General features: G+C 46.6%; 1 non-coding gene across 1 annotated transcript; it reads right to left on the bottom strand.

The window, feature by feature from the left end:
• Positions 1-9,704: 9,704 nt before the first annotated feature.
• LOC147915031 (U2 spliceosomal RNA) lies at positions 9,705-9,895 on the bottom strand. Its single transcript, XR_015554851.1, has one exon. It is a non-coding gene; the product is annotated as a U2 spliceosomal RNA (small nuclear RNA).
• Between the last annotated feature and the right edge of the window lie 606 nt (positions 9,896-10,501).

The following is a 10,501-nucleotide window of genomic DNA, read 5'->3' as shown; positions in this document are numbered from 1 at the left end:
CAGTTCAGGTTTATGATCTGCAAGTTTATCAGGAAGCTCTGTACTCCAAATAAATGTCAGAGTCCCTTCCACGAATTTCTCTGAAGATGATGAAATATATTTTTCAAAAGCATCAGAGCAAAGCAACAATGAATCTATAAACAGCAAAGACCCTAAAAATGGCAACTGACAGAGAAATTTAGTCAATAATTTGTGACATACAATACTTTAAAATAGTCAAATCAGAACCAGACTGATAACCAGTGAGACAGATCAGAATTTCCAGCAACGTTATACAGTTTCAAAACACCTACATCAGATACTCTATTCACCCACATAATACCACCTCAGCACTTATTTGACAATGCTTCACATGTAATTCTAACATATCAAACTGACCTCAATAAAGTTTAGTATCTTCCATCACTTATAGGAAGAGCAAACTTCTTTGAGAAGTCCCAGGGCCCTTTGACAATTTCTCAAAGAAAAAGTCAAAAGACTTTATTTAAGATATGAATTTTGGGGAGCTTGTCAACAATATAAACAGTCAAGGACAAACAGAGCATTAACAGTCCAAAAACCTTTACTTGGAGAGACCTCAGTCTTTTGAACATAGGAGATTATTTTAACAGTTTTTCTGTCTTTAGGTAGAGCTTACTCAAAGGTAAAGAAAAATCCTTTTATAACCTCTTTATCAAGTTCCAAGAAAATTTATCCTTTTAAAGAGAAAGAAGACCAAATTTCAATTTTCTACCAGCTTACTTTTGACATTAAAACTCATTTACTTAATTGGATTTACTTTAATCCCAGCTCAACTTGACCATGCATAAAACTTTTTCCAGAATTCCTCTTCCACAAAACCTTCTATAACTTGCTTTTTACATTCAGAATTTGTCCCATGTACCTTTCTTTTCTTCCCTTCTAGTACTTTGGGACAAATTTATCTTTACTCTTAACCAACCATTCCATTCTTTGTACCTTTTTTTTTCTGGAAAATATACATCTCACTTTTCCTTTGTATACAGAGCTGTTCTCCTTATTAATGATTTTTAGTAACTTTAATCACATATATTGGAGCCTTGGCCCGTGGCTTGCATGCTATAGTGTGCATCCGCTGCTGGCAAGGTCCGTCTGTTCGATCCTGGGCGCGCAAGACCGACGCACCGCTTCTCCGGCCAGTGCTGAGGCCCGCGTCCCACATACAGCAACTAGAAGGATGTGCAACTACCAGACACATACGACTATCTGTTGGAGCTTTGGAGAAAAAAATTAATCACATATATTAGTTAGAATTTTTTTAACCCTATATAGACTTTGACTTCTAAGTAAAAAACTAAGGAAGCAGTTATAAACTTTCTTTTATATTAACATTCTATGGCTTGTGCAAGTTTATTTCTTGGCAAATTATGCATGGCAAATGCACTCATAATTTCTGGAAACATGCTTCACTTTATAGTACAATCTTTCAATAAAAACACAAGACGTGTTTACTTAATAGACCTAAAAAACCTTTTAGTTTTTCTGTAATAAGCCAAAAGTAAGATAAACTTAGGGTATGTTTAGCAGTAATGTTTCAAGTATTTTATCTTATTTGAAAATGACCCCAGATACCTCAAGGAACTTTTATCATTAATTTAGCAAAAGCTCTAAAGTTTCAAGTTACCAAAAGAATTTGGAAGCTGTTTTTTTCCAAGTATACAGACCATAAAACATAATTATTGTACATTCCCAAAACTCTCACTTATTTTTCATCTACTCAACAATTGTCAATCAAACCAACAGACTTAAACTCAAGCTTTTATTTACTCAAAGATTAATTTATATCATGTTAACTTGAAAGACATTTGGAGTTAATTTTCTATTACATTTAGAATTTATGTGAAGGCACTTACTTTAAGCCAATTGAACAGAGCTCTTAATTTCCACCCAACCATTCCGTCCGGAGGTCAAAATGCCATCACACATATGTAACATACATATAGAGCACAGATACACAGAGTTTCCTAAAGCTGTGGTTTTAAAATTACTGCCATACAGATTCCAGGTAACAGTGATACAAAGCTCCTAGTTACGAATCCAAATTTCGTTTTAAGCCTTTTTTTTACTAGTATGTTGGGGAGAAGACCTCTGAGATGTTAGATTTTTGTTGTAATGCGCCTCACGCTCATGCTTCTTGGCCTTTTACTCTTTTTTTTTTTTCCTTCAGTCTGCCAGGAATTGGTGATAAACTGGATAACGCAACTCCCAGGAGGCGAGGCGATAATCCTTTCCCGATAAAGGAACCGGGTGAAATCTGGACTGCCTCTAGAGCTGCTTTTCCAGTCTTACAAGGCTGATTTTTTTTAAGGACGATTGCTCTTAATTTCTCAGGGGAATTGGCTAGACCGCAACTGAAATGACATTATAGGTTGATCTGCCTGTCCAACTCTTTGTCACAAAGGCGAAGAGACACCACTCCCAAGTTTTCCCTAAGATGGAGTTTCTGGGGCATAACCCATCCAAATAGAAATGGTTTCCAATCAGTTAAAATGCACCCGAGGAGTGGAGTCTCCAGGGATGCTAAAGGCATTCCCCATGGCGGCTAAAGCCAGTATCCCACTGGACAGGGGCAGGAGAAGGGTGCAGAACCCAACTGCGGGCATCAATATAGCTATAAGATTTAGTCAAGTCCCATTCAGCCCGGCACTTGGTCCCTGAGCCGGCACAAAGCAAGCCAGGGGAAGCAAGAGGCAAAAGCCTGGAGGCGGGCTGGGGGCCGGGGATCCCAATGCCAGGGGTTGAGAGTTAAATCTCTGGCAGAAAGTTTCTTCAAGTTTTCAATTTTTACAGAAGGTCCAGGTTCTGCTCAGGTCCAGCCTGAACTTTAATCTCGACTTGGTGACAACAGAGGAGGTGACAAACAGACAAAGAAGGGGAAAGAGAGGTGATCAGGCCTCTGCGCCTAACGGCTAACTTCCCAAAGAGCTATCAAGATGAAGGTCACATAAACAACAGTTCCTATGCTGGGGCACATAACCCTGGCAGGACAGTTTACAGAATAAATTACAGATATCCTGTCCCCATAACTGGCCTGTCAGTAGGCACATAAAATACTCAACTGCAGATTCTTGACAGGAGACAAAACAGGCTTCCAGATTTCGTAGTCAAATGGACCAGTGAGCCAACCTGGACTCACTCCAGGTCCCCAAAAGCCAGAGGAGAGCTCCCAGGGGTGGAGCCATGAGACCTTCAAAAGCTCAGAAACTGCAACCTTTTCCGTCAAAGAGACTGACCTATCGGCCATACCTGGAATCACTCCAGGTGCCCAAACAGATGAACAGAAACCAGAACCGTCAAGAGAGGGCACCTCTCTTGGGGTCAAAGTGAATCAGGCCGAAACCGAGAGGAGAGCTCCTAGGGGTGGAGCCTTCGACTCTTTAAAGATTTCTTTTCTCCATTCGAAGCTCAAAAGGAGCCCAAAGTGGCCACTGTAACTTTAAATTATCCCAGGGTTACCCTTGCCAGCTGTTTACAGTTGCACTCTCCCATTTTAGGAGCTTTTTCCCAACGTGGCCATAACAAACAGGGTAATTTCTAAAGAGAGAGTTTGTTATGATCACCAATAAACTCAGTCCCCAAACAGCCAATTTTCAACTATTTACCAACACAGGACGTGGACACAGACACAGAAAAACCAGACTCCAGCGCACACTAGTTCCTGCAGATTCAGGGTACAAGAGTCCTACAACCGTATTCCCACTCCAGTGCCCACTGAGATGAGTCCCATTGGAACCCAGATGTGCCCTGGCCGTAGTGGAAGGACCTCAGACGGCCCTCCTGAAAGCGGAAGGAGCCCAGATGGAGAGGAAAGAGAGTTCATGAGCGTCCTCAGGTGACTTACTCTATTCCAGATTGATCCCGTCGACTCACCAGATTTAGCCGTTTCCTCTTCCTACCGCAATCAGCGTTAGGAGGCAGCCGGTGTCGGAGTACAGGGAAAGCGATGGTAGGGCAGTTCCCCTGAGACAAAGAGAGCCACTCGGCGCCAGCTAGGGACTTACACTGAACAGGTTGCCCGTCTGAGGTCGGCGCGGCACGAGCAGGACTGATCAGTCCCATCTGGGTCGCCAAATTGTTCTCTGCCAGCCTTAGGTGGGGCCTTCTGCCATCGCCACGAGACATGCCAATAGTCAAGAGAGCAAGGTGGTAGGAGAAAAGGGACTTTTATCACAGCTTGCATGGCAAGGAAGGGAAGATGGCCGACTAATGTCTGAAAAACCATCTTAAAGGGCACCCAGTCTTGTACAGCAGGATGCCAGTATAGGCTGGTGGTGAAGTTGGTGGGGAGGGGGTTAGGAACGTTGACCTTCTGGTGTTCACAGACTGGGAGCCGCCACACCAGATCTTTCCGTTTTCATTGATGATGGCTATTAGCACAGATTCTCTGTTGGGGGATCATCTACATTCCTAAGGAAAACTCAAAAGAACAAAGTTATGGTCTATACTCATAGCTGGAGAGGCACGTTGCACAAGCAGGGGTGAGTAAAATCTACAGAGCAGTTACATCTCACTGGAGGGTTGCAGATCCAGACCAGTTAGTTTGTCAGAGGCCATCTCAAAGTTACAAATTGAGTTTCTCTTTTCTACAATGAAGCTTCCCTCATGTCAACCTTGTCTTGAGCCTGTATCAACCCCTGAGCGAAGGACTCTTAGAACTTCAGCCCCCATTTTTGGCCGTATGCTCCCTCCCCATCTTATTCTCACAATGTGCTTTGGAAAAATGGGCTAGAACTGCACATGGAGGCAAACTAATCTGTGACCGGTAGAAAGACTAACTTGTTAGCAGAAAATTTATGTCCTCTGCCCAAACTGTTCCTTCTGGTCTCCAGAGCAAAGAAGCAACTGGAGAGTTTCTTCTCAGAGTCCTCAGGAATGTTGCAGTTCTAGCAGATCTCTCTGCTGTGAGGGAAAGCTACTCGACAGCTTCTGCAGTCACCCATCACCCGACAAGCTTTCTGAGCCCCCCCGCCATTTCAACCCCCGCTTTGCCTGTGTGGGAGTCAATTCCAGATCAAGTTTCACGCCTGAAGATGGGTTTTTGAGGACATATAGTACACCATCTTCCGATATGCTAGCTTCTACGGCTTATTAAAGTTCTTTCTCTACCACTGCCCGCTTGGCCTTTTTATCTTGTGGTGAGCAGGCCAGGCCACTTGCTCGGTATCAAACACAGCTACGTCGAAACAATTTTACAGTGAACACCCACCACCTAACATCATCTCTTACTGTTGTAGTGTTACATACATCGTGCACGCATATACAGATGCAGATACGTATATGTCAATTGTCCCTCTGTGCTTTTACCCACCTGTCTTACCCTAGGAGGGTTTCTTTTTCTCTTTTTAATTCCTCTTCAGTTTTCTTGTTTGTTGTTTTGTTTTTGTTTTTTTTTTTTTTTGAGGAAGATTGGCCCCATGCGCTTCAACATCTCTTGCCAATCCTCCCTCTTTTTCTTTTTCCTCCCCTAAAGCCCCAGTTGGCATAGTTGTGTACCACAGTTGTAGAGTTGTCGCTCTTCTACCATGGGACGCCTTACGCCTCAGCATGGCTTTGATGAAGCGGCGCAGTAGGTTCCCCGGGCTGCTGGAAGCAGAACGCGGGAACTTTATACTGATACACCACACCAGCTGGCCCAGGCCCCAGGAGCGTTTTTAAGAGATGAGATCAACCTTTTTAAGAGATGATCAACAACCTTTTTTAAGAGATACAAGATCAACAACCTTTTCTCTCTCTCTCGCTCTCTCTTTGTTTTTTTTGTTGTTTGTGTGTGAGGAGATCAGCCCTGTGCTAACATCCGCCAATCCTCCTCTTTTTTTGCTGCTGGAGGAAGACGGCCCTGGGCTAACATCTGTGCCCATCTTCCTCCACTTTATATGGGACGCCGCCACAGCATGGCTTGCCAAGCAGTGCGTCGGTGCGCGCCCGGGATCCGAACCAGCGAACCCGGCCGCCGCTTGGAGCTGTGCCAGCTCTTAACCGCTTGCGCCACCGGCCGGCCCTCGCTCTCTCTTTGTTAAGTTTCTTTCTGAGTGGTTCTATTTGTAAATATTGATATTTCATGACTTCTATCCTCTTTTATAGGTCTTCCAACAAAAAAGGAGAAAACTTTGCTTTGCTTTTGCTTTTTAAACAGAATAAAACTCATTCCATCTTGAAATAACCTTATGGGTCCATTGGCAGGCCCTCCTAGTAGCATGTCTTACACCATCCAGCCAGAGGCCACCAGGAACACACCCATGGTGAGACGAGTTGGGTTTATTTCTTTGTTGCAAACGAGAGGACGCACACCGTGGGGAACCGTGGGCGTCTCAGCAAGAGGGTGTCGGGAATGGCTTATGATATATAGGACGTGGGCCTGTGTTAGGGGTTTGGGAGAGTTTAAGGAAGTGAGCCCTTCCTCTGGACGGGATGTGAAGGGTAGCAGGATTTGCCACCTCTCAAACATGCCACTTTGGCATAAGGATTATTTTGAGCTGAAGCAGACAGGAGAAAAGCTCTCTGCCCTCCCCCTATTTGCCTAAAAGCAGGACATCAATTTGTACAGAAGTTAATCACCGACGACCCTGAGCCTTATCAGCCCAGAGACTGGCACCGGAGGGCTCTGCACAACAAACTTTGCTGGCTAGCCCTTATCTTCCATTATTCCCCACAGATTTACTCTTTCCACAGTTTGCCACCCCAGAAACTCAAAGGCCTTTCCCTTCGTCTTATCACTTCTCTGGAAATCAGCTGGTTTTTTTGTTTGTTTGTTTCTTTGTTTTGTTTCAAGAGGCTATGTTAACTGAAATGAGCAGCTTGACGAGGCAAAGATAAGTTTTAAAGACAAGAGAGGCTTTATTAAAGGTTTGCAAACCACGGAAGTACACCTCAACCTGCAAGTTGACAGGTGAGTGCCCCCCTCGGTCTTGGGCTGGCCTGGTTTTAAAGGCAAAAAGTGCAGAGAACGCAAGCTTAAGGCTGAGTCCGGTTCTGACCGGTCGCCCTTTCCAGCTACAGTTTATCTTGTGCCCGGGGCCTTCTAAATGTTCTAACTGCAGGGGAAATCTACTGCATTGTTCACCGGCCATCTGGTGACAGTGAAGGTTAAAATGTAATTTTTTATTTCTGCCCATAGTTCAGCCTTGAGGTGGTCATGGTAAGCGGCACCCTCATTCTTATCCCTTTCTTTTATCAGCCATTATAAGCCCAAGTTCTAGCCACCCCTTTGAGTTACTCATCCCAGAGTTTCTCCCGTGTATGTACGAGACATACATGCTGATAAACGTCTGTTTATTTTTCTCTTGTTAATCTGTCTTTGGTTACAAAGCCCCAGCCATGGAGAACCCAGAAGGGTAGAAGGAAAAAGATTTCTTTCCTCCCCTACCGATGTTCTCAGCAAGTCGGGGTAATTCTGTGATTGGGTAGCTGAATAAATCTCATCCAGAAGGAGGGAAGAACAGAGCCGAGGCCAAAGCTGTAACTGGTGAAGTAGCAGCAGTTACTCATCTTAGCCTATCAAGAATAGGGGCTGTCTGGTGACTTTTGTTGTTTGGACAATATAGTCTCCTTTTTTGTCCGAGTTTGGACGTGACTTCGAAGCGGTCTTGTTTCTGTCTTGATCCATCACGGTCACAGAGTGGCCCTGTCTGATGGTGACCTTCGGTGAAATCGTGTACGTTCAACGCGAGACCGCCTCGCCTCGCTGTGGGTGGCAGGCCAGCTTCTGTCTCTCGAAAAATCTAAGACGCATCACGGGATCTTAGCGATCTTATTTTCCCCGTATCTTGAAAAAATTTGCTGTCTCATCATCCTAGGAATGTTTTTTTCTGCACTTATTCATCGATCCCCAACTATGATGAAAAAGTCTACAAGGATAAGGAAATAAGTGGAGGAATGAAGGAGTCCCTTACAGGGCTGATGCGACAGTGAAATAAGGCGTCACTATGGCACGAGCCTTCAGGTTTCGTCTTGTGTTGCTATAAAAAAGTATCGATCAAATCATCTTTCAAGAAGGTAAACGAGCAGACGGGAGACACCATCTCTGAAGTCTGATTTTTGCTTTCGGTGAACACAGTGGAGAATTCGGAAATCCTCCCCCCTACTCCCCCGCCCCCCACCCCGGCCATAACGGCAAAGGAAAGAAAATTAACAGAGGAGCACGTTTCTGTCAGACGAGTTATTAGACTATTAGACGAATCAGAAGATGAAAGCAAAGGACTGGACTCTAATGAGGGAGGGGAAAAGGATTATTTATAAGTGAAATCTCAGACTGCATGTCTTCAAATGGCAGTATCCTAGATGAAGTTGCTCAAACCCCAGAATTTCCAATTCAAGAAAACTACGGGCTATCAAGGGTTATAAAAAAATTCTCCAACTGTTGTGTTTTGACGATGCAAGCGCAAGAAGCAGCAGCAGGAGGGGTGAGCCAGAACCTATTAGAGATGCATCTGAAATCAGGAAGCAGTATTTCACAGGCTGGGCCTGACCGTCAGTGAGCAGTAAGTACGCGGCACTTGAGGGTGTTGCCGGATTCCGGTATGTAGACCTTCAAAACCTGGAAATATGAGGGGAAAATGTGGGTTTGCTATGTTGCAATGCTTATGTCAATTTGTAATAAAGTCGTCTCCCCACTATCCTTTATTTTCACTTCTAGAAGTTATTCACAAAGAGACTTAGGAAAACAATGGGCCCTTCTCAACAAGGCCTGGGTCGGAACCCAGATAGCAAATGTTGTCTGTTTTCCCCCCGGCACACTGGGAGTTAAGGTGAGCCCGATCGGCCTGGTTGTATGTTTTCGGGCCAGCTACATTCAGCGGCACAGGTGCGGCCCAGCACAATTAGAGAGGTGGAGGTTGGCAACTGGAGCATGACAGAGCAGGATCGAGGCAAGGGAGCTGACGGTACCTGAAAGGAAATTCATCTGGGTCAACGGGGATGCAGCGACATTGGGGGGTGGGGATGGGGATGGGGGAGACGGGATAGCGAAAGGTGGCAGGTACCAAAGGGTAGCAGAGGGAGGGAAGGTGATTGGAGAGTGCGATGCTGGAGGTGGACAGAGTTATAGCCATTGGTAATGAGAAGATCTCAGGTGGGCGGGGAGAATGAGTGGCTCCAGGTAGAGCTGAGGTCAACGAAGTGAGAGGCCAGGGGTTTGGCAGGATCATCGGTGTGGCTGTGGAGAACACCGAGAATGATGTAGGCTCCAGGAATGCACGTCCTCAGGGGAAGGTTAGAGCGAGAAGTGAAGGGAGACTGAGAATAGGGGTCATGGCCGGAAGAACAAGGTTTCAGGAATCGGAGGGGGTTGGAGAAGAGGTCGGAGAGGATGCCGAGAGCCTTATGGGGTAAGAGACTGGGAAAGGGGAAGAGCTGGGAGGCCCAGGCTTCTCGTGACAGACGGGCATAGGGTTACCACAGAGAGCAGGACTGCAGCGGCGACCATTAAAGGGTACGCAGCTCGTGGGTAATGGAGACCCTTGGCGATTAGGTGGTTACCGAAGACCAAGATCAACACGAGGCGAGGCGAGCCGTAAGGGTCACGCGAAGCCTCGCCAGGATAAAAGAAAACGCGCTGGAAAAGCTGAGAACGATAAGCAGCTTGCAGGAAAGAACGAGAAGGCGAGAAACAGAAGCCAGCACGCTAACGTGGAGAGTGTAAAGAAAACGAAGAACAAAACACCATAGTCTGCTTTTTGCAACCGTTGTTACAGGAGTGCACCGTCCCTGGAGATACTGCAATACCAGGTCGATGCGTGGAGTGGACGGAGCAAGCTCCTATTCCATCTCCCTGCTCCAAAAATCCACTTAATATATTGTCCTCGGATAGAGGGCGTATCAGATATTAAACTGATAAGAACAGATACTACACTTGATCTTAGCCAAAAGGCCGAGAAGCGATACTTGCCACTCTAGCCTCCCCGTCGCCGGCCGCCTGTCACCCATCTTCAGCTCACGGTGAGCCGCGTCCCGCTCAGTCCCGGCCTCTCTTCTTTTGCTGCTTTGACAGTACGGTGGCAGTCGCCGGACAGTCGGCTCTGGTGCGGATTTTTCATTCTCTACATTTTTAAGGAGAAATTCTGAATCCCTGGTGGTTCCGTCGTTCGCGCGCTAAACAGTCACTTCTGATCTGCATGCCCCGCCTTGTGTCCCCAGAGGAGACGCGGCTCCCGCGGGCCGACTCCACCCTCCGGGCCGCCTCTGCGCGCGGGGAGCCCTCGCCCAACTGGGGCCGCCTCCTGGCCTGTACGAGGGGCGCAGAGACCGGGGAGGAGGGGCGGCTGCCGGGGACCGGGAAGGAGGAGCTGGCACGGTGGCAGCTCCCGGGCCTTCCGGGAGCCCCCGAAAGCAGGAACTTGCTTCCGTCCACTGCTCTTTCCCCCGCACGAACTGCACACCCAGCAACCGTTCAACGAATGAGATCGTGCCCGCGACTCGCTCAGCCAGTGCCCGACACGCCGCGACGATGACCGCTCTTCAGCCACCCCCGGCCCCGCTCCTCCCTCCT

This window comes from Ceratotherium simum, chromosome 16 (genome assembly GCF_057802395.1).
Source record: "Ceratotherium simum simum isolate JZ-2026a chromosome 16, ASM5780239v1, whole genome shotgun sequence".
Taxonomy (NCBI): domain Eukaryota; kingdom Metazoa; phylum Chordata; class Mammalia; order Perissodactyla; family Rhinocerotidae; genus Ceratotherium; species Ceratotherium simum.
The sequence above is the reverse complement of the archived record's forward strand: the minus strand, read 5'-3'. Positions and strand labels throughout refer to the sequence as shown.